This window comes from Ascaphus truei, chromosome 13 (genome assembly GCF_040206685.1).
Source record: "Ascaphus truei isolate aAscTru1 chromosome 13, aAscTru1.hap1, whole genome shotgun sequence".
Lineage (NCBI taxonomy): Eukaryota > Metazoa > Chordata > Amphibia > Anura > Ascaphidae > Ascaphus > Ascaphus truei.
Window position 1 is genome coordinate 46931036 of NC_134495.1, and position 22041 is coordinate 46953076.

A 22041-nucleotide genomic window follows, 5' to 3' on the forward strand; every position below is an offset into this window, starting at 1 on the left:
CAATCTTCACAAGGGGGATATGTGAGAGATGGGGTGATTGATTTTTAGAGGAGGGGGGTTGAGTGTGAGGGAGAGGGGATTGAGTGAAAGGAGGGTAGGAGAGAGGAGGTGGGAGATAGTGAGAAAAGAGGGGGTGTAAGAGAGTAGGGGGAGAGGTGGGGGAGTGAGTGAGGGAAAGTGAGACGGGAGGGGGAGAGAGGGGAATAGTGAGTTGGGGAGATAAATAGATGGGGTAAATGGAGAGGATGAGACATTGGAGTTTGAGAAGGGAGAGAAATAGAGGGGTGAGAGATAGGATGTGTGTGAAAGCAGGGAAGGAGTGCACGGGAAACAGAGCTGGAGTTCACAAGCCCACCCCAGTGGAACTAGATTTGTGTTTTTTATTTGCGGGGCCCTGTAAACATTTTTGCATGGGGTCCCAAAGAATGTATTTATGTCACTGACCCCTTAGCATGAATTCGATCTCTCTATGAGGTACATAGGTATTCCTATCAGTAGTCTCATGCCACGCTTCATCCTCCTATCCACCTGCCGGCTTCCACTCACCAGGAACCTTGTGAATTCGATTTTAATTTTAGTCTTATATATTTTTGTTAGGTCTATTTTTATGTATCCATAAGCTTATATGTACCCTCCTAATCCCCCCTACTTTTTTTCTTTCTGTACACTTCCCCCATTAACTGAATAAAAGAATAAATAGATGTTGGGGGGGGAGGGGGTCAAGTGGTTAGGGTTTATTCATTCAACATTTCGGCTCAACTCAGGAGACGTTTCTACAGGTGAAAGATCTGCTGTGTTGGACCGAAACGTTGGATGAATAGATGCAAGCCACCTGACCAGTATTTTGGAGTGCTACTCTTTTCGCTTAATTTCTAGTATTGGAGAAGAAAGACTGATGAAGATATCCAATTGTGCAGGTTATTTGTACTTTTTCATGCCACATGCATGTGGCTGATACAACCGCTTTAGGTCTCACCCAAGAGTAACAGATAAAACATAACATATCCACATTCAACATATATTGGGATGATGTCGAGGAGAAGAATGATTTGATGAGGGCTTTCCTTACTCTTTAAGCAATGGTGGAGTTAAGAGGCATTAACCGGGTGATAGTTTGAATTGAACATAACCTATTTTATCTGATCTTGCTCTGGTCCAGTTTAAATCAATTTTCCAACAAGACATCCTCAATGTCTCATTGAAGAAACGACATCCACATGAAGCTATTTCACTCCCAGTACTAGATGTCCTATGCTGTGAGTAATCGTTACAATGGCCACAAGATGTTTTCTGTCCCTGTCATGGTAACTTGTGCAGGGTTATAATATACACAAAATAACTGGGTTGAATTGAATGCGACTTAGATATAATAAAGAAAGTTTATTCCTTGAAAAAGGTGAACACACAGAATATACAAATAACACACAGGATATATACACTTACTTTGGGGAATTGTATTGTATTGTATGTCTTTATTTATATAGCGCCAAAAGTGTACTCAGCGCTTCACAAAGAATACAGTACAGGGAATTAAAATGATACAATAAGTGCAGCAAAATCGACAATAGGAAAGGAAATCCCTGCCCCGAAGAGCTTACAATCTAAGAGGTATGGTGGGAGACTTACAGAGACAGTAGGTGAGGGAATAAGTGCTGTGTATAGCAGTGTTTGGCCACAGTGGGTGGTAGGGGACAGTGGCTGAGTGTGGGACAGTAACTATGAGTGCAGGCTGTTGGGATGCTTAACTTGTGGGGTTAGTTTTAAGGTTAGTCAGTATTAAATCAGAAGTTTAACACAATTTACAGGGGAAGAGATGGCAGGCTGCATGGGTGATATCAGGTGTGTGACTTGGTTCAGGCAAGGAAGGAGTAGATAGAGGGTGTGAATAGAGGATGTGTGTGGGTGCTTTTTATTGAGGAGTAAATAAGTTGTTGGGAGAGAGGTGTATAACTAATGGTGCAGTGGGGAGTGGGGAAATTGGAGCGAACAGAGAAGTTCACAAAGTAGTGAGGAAACAGTAAGCAAAAAAAGCAATAGGTAGGGCATGGTGAGATTCAGGAGGAGACAGTCCAGGTATCGAAGGATAGGAAGAGTAATGGCAATGAAGTAATCTGGATCTGATTAGCAATTCATCAGGCAATCATATATCATTCAGATGTTGTAACGAAGACACTGGGCATAGGGCTTACACTCGTTTATATGGGATTTAAGCCCTATCCCTTAACATTGGGTATCAGGTATTGGTTAACAATTATCTGCACCTAATGACCCTTTGCCAGCTAACGTGGGAAGCACTTTGATACCTGCCCCCAGGTAACTGGCACATGCGCACAATTTCTTACTTTGGGTCTCATTTTCTTAACCCCACACTAAAGAAGTGGCGCTTCTGAGTCTGCCAGAAAAGGATCTGGACAGGAAAACCTTTGTCTGCAAGTGTGATCTATAACACCTACAGAACCACTCAAGTCCTGCTCTTCCCCGCCCTAGCATATACAATCAGGTGGGAGAGACTTTGATCAGGGGCCCTTGTGTAGACATATTGGCGCCCCCTTGGACATTGACATACTGCTGGGCCAGTATCTTTCGCGGGCTTTTTACTAGGCACCAAATACAGTATATTTTCGCAATCATATATATTAAAATAATCCATTCGGCTGGGCCGAGAGGGCTACAAATTGCCAGATCCTCATGCCGGAGAGGATTCTACACAGTGGCCAATTTTCAGCTTGCTGGGACCCACCGAACCGGAGTTACAATAAATGACTTTAAATGCACATTTACAGAAGTTGCATTTCTCTGCCATTGAAGTCAATGGCAGAAACCCAAATTAAACAATTAACCTGCCTCCGTTCTGTTGCTCAGAGAGGGTCGGGGATTGCCATGCAGTCATGTCGGAACGATGACTACATGGTGGCCAAATTCCAGCCCTCGGGTCCTTACAGAACCAGAGTTATGGGTTCCAGGTTTTTACAGTTTTTAACTTAGCCGTTTTTATCTCGCGGCTTTTACCTCCATTGGAATCAATAGGGCCGGCGCCGCCATAGGAAATGCATGGGCCGGTGCCGCCATAGGATTCAATGGGACCTCTGCTACTATTGGAGTCAATGGCAGGACCCTCATGGCCAGCGTGACCCTTTCTCGCTGCTATTGACTGTCGGACCCGGTTGGAGTCGAGTGAAGGGTCCCCCTTAAGATAGGGGCAGAAAGAATTAACCCGCTCTCTGCCCTAGGACCGGAGATACAATTATAATGAGTTTGAACTTGGCCATGACCAAGTTCCCATGCCAATTACGTGATCAAAGCTCTTTCAAAGACATTGTATCCGCTTTTGTGGTTTTGCGGTTTGGCTGGCTGCCAGCTCGTTCCTGGAGGTCGGACTCAAGGAATCCCCATTGAAATACATTACTCCATTCACTTTCAATGGGGAAGCTCCACTCCTTCTCCCGGGCGCCACCTGCAGGTCTTCTCAGGTATCGGGCCCAAATCTGTGGAATCTCCATAGGATTACATGGGGCTCCAATGGCGACCTATGGAGATACTGCAAAATGGAGACTGAAAAGGTGGGAAAGGGAACAAAGGGCCATAAACATGTAAATGCAATTAACCCTTTCCCTCCCGACCTGATCCCAATGTATGTGGTTGGTGCATACACTGGAAAGGGACAAACACAGATAAATGGAACCATATATACATCCAGCAAGAGAACACATTTTGCCCTGAGGCAGGGGAATTAAAATACATGTAATTCCTGACTGTGGGAACATGATACCCAAAGGGACATACATTTTGGGTTGTGAAGCAGGGGAACATATGTATCATAGCTACATTTCTGGTTAACCCCTCACTTCCCAGACGGTTGAAGTGGGTGCCTAATGGGAGTGACCCCTTTAGTACTTGCTTGGCACCCCGTTACCGTCACAGTCCCTCCATCTAAAACACTCAACTCTAGATGGTTTTATATCATGTTAATAGAAGTGAATATTGACAAAGCATGAAAGCACAAGAGGAAAAATGCAGGTGACAGAAGAACATCTGAGTGGCTCAGTGAGGAAAGGCTCTAACTCTGTAAGGAAATAACACTGAGCTTGAACCTGGTCCAATCCTCAGTGTCAACTCCTTGTGACCTTGGGCAAGTCGCTTCATCTCCCTGTGCCTCAGGCACCAAAACCCTAGATTATAAACTCATCTGGGAACTGTATCTGTACAAATCCTCCTATGTGCTGCATATCGCGCACTGTACTGCAATGTAACGCGCTTTGTGTCCCATTGGGAGAAAGTGCTATATGAAAGAAGTTATTACCATTATTGATTTTCAGGTGGGTGGGGAGATGCTTTAAGGCGATTGGAACCTACTCCCTAAAACATTAAATATTACATAATATGGACATTTACTTGTAAAGGGCTTTTAGGATGAAATGAAGCACAAAGTACTAATGTTAACATTGTAATGCGTAGCTCACCACAAAAGCGCGACCGCGGTGCCGAGGTAGGGAATTGGTTTACGCCGACCCACAGCCACGTGGGCGCGCCTAGGATGTAGAGTAGTCTTTCAAGCCAGGTCAGGATTACAGATTGTAGAATAGTCAAAGTACTTACCTGACTTTGAGTCCACTTTAAACTCCTCCCTCTCCTCTCTCAGCTCTGCTACAGACCCTGACAACCTGGTCAGAAAGTACAACTCTGTCTTGTCCTCGTCTCTTGATCTACATGCCCCGCTTTCTCTCTGCCGCCCTCGCCCTTCTAACCCTAGACCCTGGCTAAATTCCCACACGCGCATGCTGCATTCCTCCACTCGTTCCTCTGAACGCCTCTGGAGGAAGTCTCACACTCTCGCAGACTTCCTTCACTACAAATTTATGCTATCCTGTTTCAACTCTGCCCTCTCGCAAGCTAAACAAGCCTACTTTTCTGCACTAATCAACATGCACAAGTCTAACCCACGCCGACTGTTCTCTGTCTTTGATACTCTACTCAAACCACCCTCAGCTGCCTCAGCTGCCTCTCCTTCCTCCATCTCCGCTCAGGACTTTGCTGACTATTTTAAGGAAAAGGTGGAATCCATACGGCAGAACATCCCCTCTGTTTCTTCCCCCCATACTACACCTCTTCCTAACTCTCCTCCTGCCTTCCTTGAGTCTTTTTCCACTGTCTCAGAGGAGGATGTGTCGCTGTTGATCTCCTCTTCTCCCTCTACCACTTGCCCTCTTGACCCCATTCCCTCCCATCTCCTAAAACCTCTAGCTCCTACTATAATCCCTACGCTTACACACATTTTTAACTCCTCCCTCTGCTCTGGAACCTTTCCATCCTCCTTCAAACATGCAACAGTCATACCATTACTCAAAAACAGCAAGCTTGACCCTACCTGTCTTTCTAACTATCGACCTGTCTCCCTCCTGCCTTTTGCCTCTAAACTACTTGAACGTCTTGTATTCTCTCGCTTGCTTCATTTTCTCAACACCTATTCTCTCCTAGACCCTCTACAATCTGGTTTCCGCACTGCTCACTCCACCGAAACAGCCCTCACCAAAATAACTGACGACCTCCATGCTGCCAAAGACAGAGGTCATTACACTCTGCTCATATTACTCGACCTCTCTGCAGCATTTGACACCGTGGACCACCCTCTTCTCCTCCACATTCTCCATACTCTAGGTATTCAGAACAAAGCTCTATCCTGGATCTCATCCTACCTCTCCCATCGTACTTTTAGTGTCTCTTCTGCTAACACCTCCTCCTCCTCTATTGATCTCTCTGTGGGGGTACCCCAGGGCTCTGTCCTGGGACCTCTTCTCTTTTCTCTGTACACACTCTCTCTAGGTGACCTAATAACATCTTTTGGGTTTAATTATCACCTCTATGCCGACGACACACAAATATACTTTTCAACACCTGACCTTACAGCTGCTGTACAAACCAAAGTTTCTGAATGTCTCTCTGCTATATCATCCTGGATGGCCCTCCGACGCCTTAAACTCAACATGGCTAAAACAGAGCTCCTCATACTTCCTCCCAAACCTGGCCCTACTACCTCCTTCCACATTACTGTTGGAACTACAATCATTCACCCAGTAGCCCAAGCACGCTGCCTAGGGGTCACACTCGACTCCTCTCTCACATTCGCCCCTCACATTCAAAACATTTCTAAAACTTGTCGCTTTTTCCTCCGCAATATAACTAAGATACGCCCTTTCCTCTGTTGTTCAACTGCTAAAACTCTGACTCAGGCCCTCATTCTCTCCCGTCTTGATTACTGTAACCTCCTGCTGTCTGGCCTTCCTGCCTCTCACCTGTCTCCCCTACAATCTATCCTAAATGCTGCTGCCAGAATCACTCTACTCTTTCCTAGATCTGTCTCAGCATCTCCCCTCATGAAATCCCTCTCCTGGCTTCCGATCAAATCCCGCATCTCACACTCCATTCTTCTCCTCACTTTTAAAGCTTTACACTCTTCTGCTCCTCCTTACATCTCAGCCCTAATTTCTCGCTATGCACCATCCCGACTCTTGCGTTCTGCTCAAGGATGTCTACTTTCTACCCCCTTTGTATCTAAAGCCCTCTCCCGCCTTAAACCTTTTTCACTGACTGCCCCACACCTCTGGAATGCCCTTCCCCTCAGTACCCGACTAGCACCCTCTCTATCCACCTTTAAGACCCACCTTAAGACACACTTGCTTAAAGAAGCATATGAATAGCACTGTGGATATTCTGAACAAAGGATACATAAAGATTGGCCCCCTGCAGACGCACTTACCAGAACTCCCTCCTACTGTCTCTGTACGTTCTCCCTACCTACCAATTAGAATGTAAGCTCCTCAGGGCAGGGACTCCTCTTCCGAAATGTTACTTTTATGTCTAAAGCACTTATTCCCATGATCTGTTATTTATATTATCTGTTATTTATTTGATTACCACATGTATTACTACTGTGAAGCGCTATGTACACTAATGGCGCTATATAAATAAAGACATACAATACAATACAATACTTGCCAGGTTCAGGAGAGGAGAGTTGCGGATCGTCAGAGTGCGTAGCCAAGTTCAGGATTGGAGAGTAGAAGATTTCGGGGTACGTAGCCAGGTTCAGGATAGAAGAATGTCGGATCGTTGGAGTACTTAGCCAAGGTCAGGACTTGAGACAGTAGAAAGGTTGTTCATAGTCGGATCAGGAGAGGAGAGGTGCGGAATCCAAGAGACAAGCAGGATCAGGCAACAAGAGGTTAATCAGCAAGGCAAGGTCTGGAACTAGAATGCAGCAAGGCACGGTGTCGCACTAGACTATGCTCAGCAAGGAATGAGAGCAGACTGAAGGTATATAAAGGCGGAGCCTCCAATAGCCAGCAAGGACGGAACCAGGAAGAAAGCACCGATAACCTGCTGATACACATAGGTGTGCCCTATGTTGCAGCCTAATCGGGTATTGGGGCGGAACTGCTCGCGTGGCATCACCGCGTGCATCACGGAGGTCCGGCGGCGGAGCCTGGAGCATGCGTCACTCCCACGCTGATTCTGAGTGACCTTAGCACAAGAGGGGGCGGGATCAATTGCGCGTCGACCCGCACGTGTCACGGAGGTCAGGGAGCGGAGCCGAGAGCGGGCGTCACTCCCACGCCAGTCCTGTCCCTCACCAGAGCGAGGGCAGGGCTTGTACAGTGCGTCAGCAGGGAGGCTGGCCAAACGCACACGTCATGCGTCAAAGCGGGAGGCAGGGTCCGAATCCGTGGACGGGGGATTAGGCCGCGCAAGGTCTGGGACCACGAGACCATGCATCCTGAGTGTCCATCACGGAAGGCTTGTTGAGGTGAGGAGATGGTCTGCAACCGCCAGGATGGCGAATCCTCACAACCATGTTATCAAAATTACTGTCAAGCAGAGTGATTTTATGATATCATCATATTTATTCTCATTAACTCCATTTATAAAATAACACAATAACCTTCTTGAGTGCATTTTTCGATTATCTCCGCTCTCTGTAACTTCCCCTGGAGATCAGATGAACTTCTCATGAACATGGAAAGCCCCATGCTCCTTGTAGTCTTCCTTGGTCATCACCATTAGCTTGGAAGAGCTGAGCGAGGCAGTTATAGCCCCTCCAGTCCAGGCAGCAATGTGTCTTCCAGGACTGGCTAGGAACATGAGCTTGTAGCCCAAAGGACACATCCTCACTATCTCATCTCGAGCCCGTTCAGGGAATCCTTTGAACATGGAGGTGCCCCCGGCAAAGACCACATGGCTGAGGACTTCCTCCCTATACTGGGAAGGCACCTTCTGAATACTTTTAAATGCTAATACATGAAGCCCAGGGGAATCATGCTCCAAATTACTTGGTTGAAATAAGGGCTCCGGACACTGGAATTTTTCTTTTCCCAATAAAATCATCTTACTGTACCATCTGGAAGCTCAACTTCCCTCAGATGTTGCTTAATACTCATTGCCATATCCCAGTCAAAGTCTGGGGACACATAGCAGAACTTCTCCTTTATGTGTGTCAACTCCATCTTCTTAAGGAAATAGGGGATAACTTTTGCTTCCTGGAGAAGGTCAATCAGATGTTTGGACAGCACCCTTCCAGCGATATCTAAGCGGTAAGTGCCATCCTTCAGGGTCACCCCTTCACAGACAGAAGCTGTGTGGGACACCCCAGACCCTGCCTCTATTACTATTCCACTTATGGCCCCTGTAGAACACAGGGAAAGAAAGGCAGTGTTGGCCACCTGGAGTCCTGGGACATTGAAACATTCAAACATGACCTCTGCCATTTTCTCTCGGTTAGTGGAAGGGCTGGAGGGGGAGTCAGTCATGTAGACCAAATGGTCATCAGAGAAGACCTTCAGCTTACAGCTAAACACGTGGTTCCAATAGCGCTCCATGGCCTCCCAGTCTGTGATAATCCCACGCTTGACGGGTCTCCCCATGGAGAACAGGTCTGCAGTCTCCATGCTGATGTGATGTAGGATTTTATGCATCTTCTTCTGGTAGAGGGGCCAGGTGAAAGCGGTTTTGATGACTGACCTTGGTTTGTCATCTGTCGCAAAGCCAGCTCGAAAGAAGCAGCTTCCATTATCAATCACCATCGCTGGTTTATCCATTTTACTCTCTTAGGGTGGTGACCACTGCTTATTCTGTTGTATCAACTGGGTCTCTCAATGGTGGCTACTCTCTCTGTGGAAGAGACACTGTGCATTAATAAAATATTTGACTGCTAAGTAACCCAGACCTCCTATACTTACTGACCCTTTTCCTAGCCACACATTTACCTACTTTCTTGTACTACATTTCAGAGCCCTTCTGCCCCCTGCTGCACCCAGTCCTTTGTTCCCCTCTAGTGCCTGAGCCCAACAGTTTGCTGGATATAAAGATCTGTTCTGTTTTCCTCTCCAGTTCTAAAGATGAAAATCACTATTTTCTAGCACTTGTACTCAACTATTCTAGTCCTATCGGTAGCTGTCTCTACATCCCAATTTGAATGGTTGAGCTCTTCAGTCGTTGAGCAGTCCTTTGGTTTAGAGGCTGCAGTGTATTATCACTGTAAGACATTGACTGATCCAGAATTGCAATTACATAGTTACATACAGTAGTAGATGAGGTTGAAAAAAGACATACGTTCATCAAGTTAAACCTATGCTAAATTTAGACAACAGATACTTTATCATATATCTATACTTATTGATCCAGAGGAAGGCAAACAAAAACCCCCAGAGTCATATCATCCCATGATATCTCATAAGGGTAAAAATAAATTCCTTCCTGACTCCAAGAATTGGCAATCGGATTAATCCCTGGATCAACATCCTTCCCATGTTTACTTATTTGGTATATCCCTGTATACCTTTCCTATCTAAAAATATGTCCAACCTTTTTTTCAACAAATCCATTGTATCTGCCATCCCAGTCTCCATGGGTAATAAATCCCACACTGTAACTGCCCTTACTGTAAATAACCCTTTCCTTTGTTGCTTGTGAAATCTCCTTTCCTCCAACCTTAAGGGATTACCCAGAGTGCTCTGTACTTGTCCTATTCATCCTCCTTGCTGGAGGAACCTGAGATGTTTCTCAATGATAAAAGTGGCTCAGGTAAAACTTTCAAGCTGTAAGTTTTTGATCTCTTCCTTACCAGTTTAAAGTTGACTTCATTCTATGGAGTTTTTCTTTGGGGTGAGAAGGGAGCGATCCAATCAGGAGCACCTCATGAAAAATAAAAAACATAAAAAACAATAATAGTGTAGTATGTTAATATAATATGGGCTAGATGCAGGTCTTGGCTCTTGAGGATTTTCTACTTACAAGAGGTAATAAAAAGTAGAGCTTTTATCTGACTCAGTCAGGAGGTGTGTATGTGGTTGGTCTTCTATTTCAATTTAAATTGATATTCAGATCTCATGTGGAGAGACTATTCCAGGGATGTTTGCATTCAAATCTCCATGCGGTTCATGCAATTAAAACAAAACAGAGATAGCCCAGTAGTGCAGATGGTAAATACAAAGGATTTATATATAGAGGAATAAGAATTGTACTCACACTAGGTACAATTATATGTACATATAAAGGTTTCTTTAGCAAGTAGATGCTCTTATTTGCGGCAGTGTTCTCTCCCAGTCTTCCTCCTATGGCAAAGTGTGTCGCCGGCGACGGCGTCTGACGTCACTTTCGCTTTCGCGGGTGAACCGCATCCGTTGGATATTGATAGCGACGCACTGGAGGAGAATCAGCCTGGGGGTTCTAGCGTCTGGCGTCTTCTCTTGGAGGCAGCTGCAGCTAGTTAGTTGGCTCTACGCGTTTCGCTGACACATACAGCTTCGTCAGGAGCATTATGACATCTATTGTTAGTGCCATATATTTATATGAGATCCCCTAATTGGCTTCATATTAACTATGCAAATTAGCTAAATTGCACACAAAAATTAACCCACAGTTTTGCCTATACGTAGGCACACTAGACTCTGTGGTCCAAACAATATAAAAACATGTATTCAATTTTATTAACATTCAATTAATTATCAAAACAAGAAAGTATTTATTAATAAAAACCTCAATAAAGAGTATGACTACCTACAATAAAAGGAATATTCAAAATAGTATTATAAATAAATTAGGAAATAGAAATAAAAATAATAAAGTGCTTATGACATCATGAGTATGGGGGAGAAAAGGAAAAAGAGAAAGATGCATCAGTGATTGAATCAATTAAAACAAACAGATCTAGACCATAATAATTTTAAATTATGTTTAAAATATGCAGAGTTTTGTTTAAAAAACATTAATCTGGAATTACTAAAAATCAATCCATTATTTTGATTAATATATAAATTAAATTAAATCATCCCTTACACATATTTAATAAGCAGTGAATACATCATTTTTAAATACATAATGTTAAAAACTTCAAATGGTTAATAGAAAATGCATAAAAATAAAGAAAAATGTAAATTTAATAAAAAATAAGATAAAAAGCGTATACAAAAATATGAAATATATATATAATCATTATGTATGTAAAAAAGGTAAAATCTCAAAATCTGAATTCAAACCGTTTGGAATCAGTGTATTGAGCTTATGAATCCAGTACATTTCTCTTTTGCTAAGATCCACCTCTCTACTACGTCCCCTCCAATGCTGTTTAACATTTTCTATAGCTATAAATCTTAAACTATCGGGGTTGGATTGGTGGTATTTTGCATAATGTTTTGAGACGCTGTGTGTTAAAATGCCCCTTCTTATATTGCTCAAATGCTCAATGATGCGGGTACGTATTGGTCTAGATGTTTTTCCTACATATTGTAGCCCGCAAGGGCATTGAAGGACATATATCACAAAGTCTGTATAACAGTTTATATATTGTTTAATATTAAATGTTTCTTTACTCTTATTACATGTAAAACTGTTTTTTTCCTTCATTTTATGTTGGCAAGCTTTACATGATATACATCCATAAAAACCTGTCAGGGTTTTAAGCCAACTCTGGTTATCCTCTTTTTTGTTTTTTAGAGCACTTGGTGCTATTAAACCTTTCATATTTTGTGCCTTTTTAAAAATGACTTTTGGAATTTCCGGTAAAATTTCACTTAAAATAGTATCTGATTTTAAAACATGCCAGTGCTTACGTAAAATTTTCCCTATATTTTTTGCTTCTTTGTTTAAAGTTGTTAAAAACGCTGTTTCATAACCATTATTATTTACAATGGAAGACTTATTTTTGGGTTCGAGTAGTTCTTTTCTTTTTAGATTCTTGGCCTTTGTAAGTGCCGTGTCTAAAATCTCTTGACTATATTTCTTCTCTATAAAGCGGTTTTCCAAAATTTTGCACTGGTCATCAAAAATGTTTTCTTCGGTACAATTTCTACGAAGTCTCCTATATTGACCATAAGGGACTCCGTCCATCCACTGATGGTGGTGGCAGCTTGATCTTAAAATAAAATTATTGCAGTCGACATTTTTAAAGTGTGTTTTAGTTTTTATTACTCCTCTTTCTATATAAATGTTTAAATCAAGATACTCTATAGACGATTCGCTTATTGTATGGGTGAATTTAAGATTAAAATTATTTATATTTAAATTTAAAATAAATTGTTCTAAACTTTGTCTATCTCCCTGCCAAATTAAAATGATGTCATCAATGTAGCGCCGCCATAGGACAAGGTTCCCCCCCAGCTCGCCCCCGGACCAGATGGTTTGGTCCTCCCAAAATCCCATAAAGAGATTTGCGTAGCTGGGGGCAAACCTCGTTCCCATGGCGGTGCCACATTTCTGGACATAAAAGATGTTATCGAATAAAAAGAAATTCTTTTCCAAACTTAAATTTAATACCATCCAGGAGAAATTGAGTTTGTAAATCGTGTAATTCTGGATCATTTTTGAGGAAATATTCAATTGCTTGCAGTCCTAAATGATGAGCAATAGACGTATATAAGGAACTGACATCTATAGTGGCCAATAAATAATCTTCCTTCCATACAACCGTCTCCAGAATTTTTATAATGTTAATGGTATCTTTCAGGTATGAGGTTATATTTTTTACATAATCCTGGAGGAAATTGTCAATATAGGCCGATAAATTTGCTGTGAGTGAATTTATTCCAGAAATTATCGGCCTACCTGGTGGATCTTTAAGACATTTGTGGATTTTAGGTAAAATGTATAAAATTGGAATTTGTGGGGTTTTGTTATATAGGAATTTATATTCAGATTCTGTCAGAATGCCTGTATCTCTTCCTCTTTCTAACAGAATGTTTAACTCCTTATTAAATTTTTCTGTTGGATTTTTCCTCAGAATTTCATATGTGTCTTCATCGCCTAATAGGCGGTAGATTTCCTTAACATAATTGTCTCTGTTCATTATTACTGTACCCCCGCCTTTGTCGGCTTGTTTTATAACTATATTCTCATTTTTTGTAATTTCTTCTAGAGCCTTCCTTTCATCTTTAGTAAGATTGTTTTTTGTTGTAAATTTTGTATGTTTCGACAGTTTTTCAAAGTCTTTCACAATGAGATCATAGAATACCTCTAAATGTTTTCCTTTGTAATAAGTAGGGTAGAATGTTGATTTGCTTTTTAATGTTGTATGTTTGAATTTACTCTCTTCAGGTTCTTTTATGGGATTAACAGTATGTAATCTTGATTCCACATTTTTGCTCTGAAAGAATCTTTTAACAGTTAATTTGCGTAAATAACGATTAGCATCCAAAAAAAGTTCAAAATTACTGGGTCCTACAGTTGGTGCGAAAGAAAGTCCTTTTGAAATTAAGTTTTGTTGGGGTACAGTTAACTCAAATGTGCTTAGATTAAAAATGTTTTTTGTGTCTCTATCATTTATTTTGTTTGTTCTTTCCCTTTTCCTTTTTCTTCCTCGTTTCCCTCTCTGATGGTTTCTCTTTTGTGATATACCTTTGGGTCCCTCCTTTCTTTCGGAGGGGTATATGAGTTTGGTATCTCCCAGACACTGGGAGTTGTGTCTAGGTCTAAAAAAGCTTTGGATCCAGTTGCTCCAATAGGTGATCTAGACCTGCTCGTTCTCTGTTGTCTATCTAGATGGTATCTGTCCCTTTCTCTTCTCCTTTCTTCCCTTTCCTTCTTCATCTCATTTTCTCTTCTTGTTTCCCTCTCTCTTTGATATGCTTTATCCTTTTGTTCTTTTTCCCTTTGTTCTAATTCTCTCTGCTCTCTATGATAGGCAAAATCCCTATCTCTCTGTTGCTCTCTATGTCTGTGGATATCTCTATCTCTGATAGTTTTTTCCCGTTCTTTTTCTTCCCGCATTCTGAGTTCTTTTTCTTTCTGTCTTTCCCTTTCTCTCTGTCTCTCCTTCTCTCTTCGTCTCTCCTCCTCCAATCTAAAGTCTCTCTCCTTTATTCTCTCTTTTTCTTTTAAATATTCAAAGTCCCTCCGTTTATCTTTTTTTTCAAATATAGTTTTTGTCATTGTTTTATCTTGCAAATGTGATATATTGGATGTAAGATTTATATCTCTATGTGTTTGTTCTCTTGGTTCTCTATATGTGGGGGAGGATTTATTCTGTGCTGGAACATTCTATGGGCCACTTGTGGGCAATATAACATCTAGTGTCATCCGCTGATCAGGAGACTTCTGTGTCTTTCACTTCATGAGGGTTCTGCTAATATGTATTGTGACTTCACAGATCTATGGCACAAGGGCAGCTCTGGGTATTAATGTCATGCCCTTACACGAGACTTCCACCAGAAAGTATTAATGACAGGAGCTATGTTCTTCCACAATAGAAACAAATGAAGTATTTATGTTTGCAAGATGCAGATGGTGAACTGGACATGTCCTCTACTTACTATGTGTGGCCAGGTGAGAGAATAGTGAGTTCATTTAAATACCAGCTATAGGACTGTATTAGAATTCATATAAGTGACTTACTGTACGCACGCACCCTTCCCTTAAAGCTTCCCTTGTATACACAGAAAAGTCCCTTAATATTAATGAGGTTACAGAACTATTTTTTATTTCAATAGAAAATAACACAGCATTATTGAAATTGTACAATGCCCCACAATCTGTGCACTGGCAATAAGTGATTTTGTAAATAAAGCCATCCCACAGAAGAAAAGCAAGTTAGTGTGTCTCTGTGCGCCAATGTATAAAATGGGGGTGGCATTAGAGGTGGAGTTTGGATGTTTTCTGCAGTGCACAAATGTAAATTATATGTGTAACCCATATTCCCCCCCCCCCCCCCCCCTTAGACTCATCTGACATATCTAGGGTGTGTGAGGGCGGATTACATGTACTGGGTGGTGCGTACCTGCGTGGAACAGGAGGGCCTGAGTCTCCCGCGGTGGTTTGGGGGATAACAGGACCAGGCTTCTGGGGTGGTAGCCTCCATCGTCTTAGTGGTGGTGCAGCGTCTCCATCTTCTATACCTTCCCAGGGATGTGGGGTAAGACCCGTATAGAAGAACAGTCCCTGGTCCCAGGGTGGATATGCCAGAATCACACAACAGTCTTTTAGTAAAAGATAATGTCTCTCTTTATTGCCCCGAGCCGCGCCCGGCAATAGTAGTGACAAGCAGCCACAACAACAACAAGCTCCTCACGACTCTCCACTTGGTACAGTCCTTTCCTCCTCTCCTTTCCTCCAAGTATGCTCTCCGTCAGGATGGACTGTGCTGGGGCCTCAATACCCCACTGCCCAGCGCAGAGGGTATCCTCTTTGCGGGGAATGGATTCTCCCCATCACCCCTGCGTCGGGGTGAGGGGCATTCGTCCCACCTGAGCTTGGCTCGCTCTCCAAATGTAATAGGCCAGCTTTCTTTCTCTCTCTCTTGCTTGCTCCCAGGATGGAGCTTGGTCTATTCCTCCAACTCCTAGGACAGACCAGCTCTAGAGCTGCGTGAGAACAGACAGACTGTCACTTACAGGAACTGGCTGCTAAATAGTCTCGGCCCCACCTCTTAATGATGTCAGCAAGACCTCCCCTCTGTCTCACGCCTGCAGCAGAGTCAGAGGCCTGCATCTATCACTCAAGGTAGGGCATGAAGGGGGAAAACCCATGATTAATACTGGTGCCTGCCCTTAACAGGACTTACCACAGTAGGAGGAAGATAGGTATAGCCGGTGCTGTTTACAGGGGGCTACATATGTAATAAAAGTATGCAACACTTTTGTGAACCATAAATGCATCAGAATTGTCCACCAAGTTTTTCTTGGCATTAAAGACCAAAGCAAACAGCCCTTACAGCTTCATATGTATGAACATGGCACACACCCTGCGAAGCGTAAGAACACGTGCGCCAGATGTAAGCGCAGGAACGATATAGAACCCATCCTCCTAAAACTAACAGGAACCGCCACTCCAGGGGTCTTCATACAAAAAGAGAACTTTTAATCCACATAGATCAATGTTTCGGTCAAACACACTGACCTTTGTTCTTCTCACACAGGAATAATGACACCACAGGCCGCTAATGATTTTTTTCAATTAGTTTTTCGAAAAGCAATTCTTTACGCACAGCCCCAAAGTCTGTGTGACGTCTGTGTGACTGAAAATAATTTCATTATATCCTTTCATCTCAGGTACAACTGTCAAGGGGACAAGCAGAGTTTAGCTAAAGCTTTGCATGGTGGCAGAATTAGGATAGAATGGAAGCAGAAGGATTTCTGATCAGAGGCACTTGGAGAAAACATTAAACCCTGAGACACTAAGAAGATGTGAAGGAGTAACAGACTTCATCTTGATTGGAGTGATTTGTGTGATATCAAATAATTAAAATAATTAGCAACTCCAAAGAGGGGGTCATGTATTAGTGACTTGTGTTCTATAAAACGCTTTAATTCTCAGTCAAAACACAAAGCTCCAATGTGCCAAGCTGTTTAGCTGTAATTGCATACAGCGACCACATGGTGTCACTGCAGCACCATGTATGGCATTTACCCGTATTGTATGTCTTTATTTATATAGCGCCATTAGTGTACATAGCGCTTCACAGTAGTAAGTAATACACCTGGTAATCATATAAATAACAAATAATATAATTAACAGGTCATGGGAATAAGTGCTTCAGACATAGAAGTAACATTATTGCATAATGAGAAATTAGGGCTGAGATGTAAAGAGGGGCAGAAGAGTGTAAAGTTTTAAAAGTGAGGAGGAGAATTGAGTGTGAGATGCGGGATTTAATCGGAAGCCAGGAGAGGGATTTCAAGAGGGGAGACGCGGAGACAGATTTAGGAAAGATCAGAGCGATTCTGGCAGCAGCGTTTAGGATAGATTGTAAGGGAGACAGGTGAGAGGCAGGAAGGCCGGACAGCAGGAGGTTACAGTAATCAAGACGGGAGAGAATGAGGGCCTGAGTCAGAGTTTTAGCAGTCGAGCAACAGTGGAATGGGCGTATCTTTGTGATATTGCAGAGGAAAAAGCGACAGGTATTAGAAACATTTTGAATGTGAGAGAAGAATGTGAGAGTAGAGTCAAGTGTGACCCCTAGGCAGCGTGCTTGAGCTACTGGGTGAATGATTGTACTTCCAACCGTAATGTGGAAGGAGGTAGTAGGGCCAGGTTTGGGAGGAAGAATAAGGAGCTCTGTTTTTGCTATATTGAGTTTTAGTCGGCGGAGGGTCATCCAGGATGATATAACAGAGAGACATTCAGAAACTTTGGTTTGTACAGCAGGTGTAAGGTCGGGGGTTGAAAAGTAAATTTGTGTGTCGTCAGCATACAGGTGATATTTAAACCCAAGAGATGTTATTAGGTCACCTAGAGAGAGTGTGTACAGAGAAAAGAGAAGAGGTCCCAGGACAGAGCCCTGGGGTACCCCCACAGAGAGATCAATAGAAGAGGAGGATGTGTTAGCAGAAGAGACACTGAAAGTATGATGGGAGAGGTAAGAGGAGATCCAGGATAGAGCTTTGTTCTGAATACCAAGAGTATGGAGGATGTGAAGGAGACCTCTGTCTTTGGTAGCATGGAGGTCATCAGTTATGTTAGTGAGGGCTGTTTCCGTGGAGTGAGCAGTGCGGAAGCCAGATTGTAAAGGGTCTAGGAGAGAATAGGTGTTTAGAAAATTGAGCAAGCGAGAGAATACAAGACGTTCAAAGAGTTTAGAGGCAAAAGGCAGGAGGGAGACAGGTCGATAGTTAGAAAGACAGGTAGGGTCAAGCTTGCTGTTTTTGAGTAATGGTATAACTGTTGCATTTTTGAAGGAGGAGGGAAAGGTACCAGAGTAGAGGGAGAAGTTAAAAATGTGTGTGAGCGTAGGGATTATAGTAGGAGCAAGAGGTTTTAGTAGATTGGAGGGAATAGGGTCAAGAGGGCAAGTGGTAGAGAGAGAAGAGGAGATTAACAGTGACACATCCTCCTCTGAGACAGTGGAAAAAGCGTCAAGAAAGGCAGGAGCAGAGTTAGGAAGAGGTGTAGGATGGGCGGAAGAAACAATGGGGATGTTCTGGCATATGGATTCCACCTTTTCCATAAAGTAGGCAGCAATGTCCTGAGCTGAGATTGAGGAAGAAGAGGCAGCTGAGGGTGGTTTGAGTAGAGAGTCAAAGACAGAGAAGAGTCGGCGTGGGTTAGACTTGTGCGTGTTGATTAGAGAAGAAAAGTAGGTTTGTTTAGCTTGCGAGAGGGCAGAGTTGAAACAGGACAGCATAAATTTGTAGTGAAGGAAGTCTGCGAGAGTATGAGATTTCCTCCAGAGGCGTTCAGAGGAATGAGTGGAGGAACGCAGCATGCGTGTGTGGGAATTTAGCCAGAGTCTGGGGTTAGAAGGGCAAGGATGGCAGAGAGAAAGCAGGGCATGTAGATCAAGAGGAGGATAAGGCAGAGTTGTAGTTCCTGACCAGGTTGTCAGGGTCTGTAGCAGAGCTGAGAGAGGAGAGGGAGGAGTGTAAAGTGGACTCAAAGTCTGGTAGGTAAATAGAACGCAGGTTTCTGCAGAATCGAGGGGTAGATGGAGGTGGAGAAGGGGAGTAGCGAGATAGAGAGAATGAAATGAGGTGATCGTCAGAGAGAGAAAATTGAGAAATCGGAGAGAGAGAAGTTTTTAGTAAAACCAGGTCTAGGTAGTGGCCCTCCTTGTGGGTGCTGGCTGCAGTCCACTGTTGAAGGCCAAAAGAAGAGGTTAGAGAGAGAAAGCGGGAAGCCCATGGGAGAGAGGGGTCATCAATGTGGCAATTGAAGTCCCCAAGGAGAAGAACAGGCGAGTCTGAGGAGAGAAAGAAAGAGAGCCAGGATTCAAAGTGAGAGATAAAGGCAAAAAGGGAATGAGTAGAGGTAGGTGGGCGATAGATGACCGCCACGTGGACAGGGAGAGGAGAGAAGATCTGGACAGTGTGAACTTCAAAGGAAGAAAAAGCAAGAGAGGGAGGAGTAGGAAGGGTATGGTAACACCAGAGAGAGGAGAGCAGGAGCCCCACGCCTCCACCCCTGCCATCAGTGCGCGGAGTGTGGGAGAAAGAAAGGCCACCGTAGGAGAGGGCAGCTTCCAGAGCAGAGTCAGACTGAGTGAGCCAAGTCTCAGTTATAGCAAATAGGAGCAGAGAGTGAGAGAGAAAGAAGTCATGCACAGAGAGGAACTTGTTACAAAGGGAGCGAGCATTCCAAAGGGCACAGGAGAAAGGGAGAGAGGAGGGAGGGTGGCAGGGGATGGGTATGAGGTTAAAGGGGTTGACACTAGAAGGACTAGATGGGGGGAGGAGTCTGGGATAGATAATATCCTCCTTTCCAGCGTAGTTGAAATGCAGGAATCAGGGCCAGTAGGTGTTGTCCACTTCTTCTGAACTTCCATTTACACTTCAGCTACTTACAATGTGCTACTTGGAGATGTGCTGCAGGCAGAGTTCAGCCTGATTAATTAGCACATGTGAGGCCATTCAAACAAATGTTTATCCTACACAGTGTGTTCCCTGCCTAGGTCAAGGTGAGTAACAAGCACCTCTGTGGAAACACGCCAGCAGAGACCCCTGCAGACCTCTAAGAGACTCCCTCAATACTCTAAGGTAGTGGGAAGGCACACTGCTCCTGCCCCTCTATTCCGTTCTCCCCTCCTGCTCTCTCCTCCCTTCCCCCCCCCCTATTTCCTTCATCCCCTTAATCCATTTCTCCCCTCTCCCCCTCCTCTTAAAGATATTTTCTGTCCCTCCATCCAAAACTCTCACTTGTAGCTCTATATGATTTTATACATTTATAGAAGTGAATACTGAGACGAAGCATGAAAAGTGCAAGCGAAAAGATGCAGGTAACAGAACGACATCTGAGTTTCAGGAATCTTTGGAACCCACTCTCTAAAACATTCAATATATACAGTAATATGGACATTTACTTGTAAAGGACTTTTAGGACGTTAGGAGACAAAGCGCCAAGTTTTAATGTTGCCATGTTATCAAAGTTACTGTCAGGCAGAACAACTTCATAATGTCATCATATTCACTCCAACTAAATCACATCTACTTTCTTGAGTGTCTTGATATTGTATCTGCTCTCTGTAACTTCCACTGGAGATCAGAGTAACTTCTCATGAACATGGAAAGCCCCATGCTCCTTGTAGTCTTCCTTGGTCATTACCATTAGCTTGGAAGAGCTGAGCGAGGCAGTTATAGCCCCTCCAGTCCAGGCAGCAATGTGCCTTCCAGGACTGGCTAGGAACATGAGCTTGTAGCCCAAAGGACACATCCTCACTATCTCATCTCGAGCCCGTTCAGGGAATCCTTTGAACATGGAGGTGCCCCCGGCAAAGATCACATGGCTGAGGACTTCCTCCCTATACTGGGAAGGCACCGCCTGAATGCTTTTAAATGCTAATACATGAAGCCCAGGGGAATCATGCTCCAATATAGTTGGTTGAAATAAGGGCTCCGGACACTGAAATGTTTCCTTTCCCAATGAAATCATCTTACCATCTGGTAGCTCAACTTCCCTCAGATGTTGCTTATTACTCATTGCTATATCCCGGTCAAAGTCTAGAGACACATAGCAGAACTTCTCCTTTATCTGTGTCACCTGTTCCTTCTCCATGCAATTGGGGATATGATTGGCTTCCAGGAGGTGAGCCAAATGTTTGGACAGCACCCTTCCAGCGATGTCCAGGCGGTAGGTGCCATTTTTCAAGGTCTCCCCTTCAAAGAGAGCAACTGTGTGGGACACCCCAAAACCTGCCTCTATGACTATTCCACTGATGGCTCCTGTAGAACACAGGGAGAGAAAGGCCGTATTGGCCACCTGGAGTCCTGGGACACCGAAAGACTCAAACAGGACCTCTGCCATCTTCTCCCGGTTGGTAGAAGGACTGGATGGGGAGTCGGTCATGTAGACCACCTGGTCATCTGAGAAAACCTTCAGCTTGCAGCTAAAAACGTGGTTCCAGAAGAGCTCCATGGCCTCCCAATCTGTGATAATCCCATGCTTGACCGGCCTACATGTGGAAAACAGGTCTTCAGTCTTTCTGCTAAATTTGCACAGGTTTTTCTGCCCCCTCATCCGGTAAAGGGGCCAGATGACAGCTGTTTGGATGACTGACCTGGGCTGGTCCTCTGTGGCAAAACCAGCCCGACAGAAGCAGCTGCCATTATCAATCACCACAGCTGGTTTTTCCATTATACTCTCTCAGGGTGGTGACCACTGGTTATTCTGTTGTATCAATTGGAAGTCTCAATAGTGGAAATTTGCTACTCTCTGTGGAAGAGACATATTGTACATTAATATCTGACTGCGAAGCAACCAAGAACTCAAGTAGACTCACTGCCCCCTCAGAGAGCCACATATCCACCTACATTTCTTGTTCTAAATATCAAAGTCCTTCTGCCCACTGCACCCAGTCCTTTCCCCTCTATTGTCTGAGCCCTACAGTTGGCTTATAAAGGTCTGTTTTGTTCACCTTAGATTTCCAGACCCAAAGATGGCCATTTCTACATCCTAATGTGAATACTTGAGCTCTTCAGTCATGGACCAGACCCTTGGTTTAGAGCTGTGTTTCCCAACTGTGGTTCAGAAGTTCTGCCCTGGGATTCTATGAGAAAATCACAAGGGGATATGGGATTTCCCCTATATCCCAGAGCTGGGCTATAGCTAGGGGGTTGTGTAGTTTCTTCCATC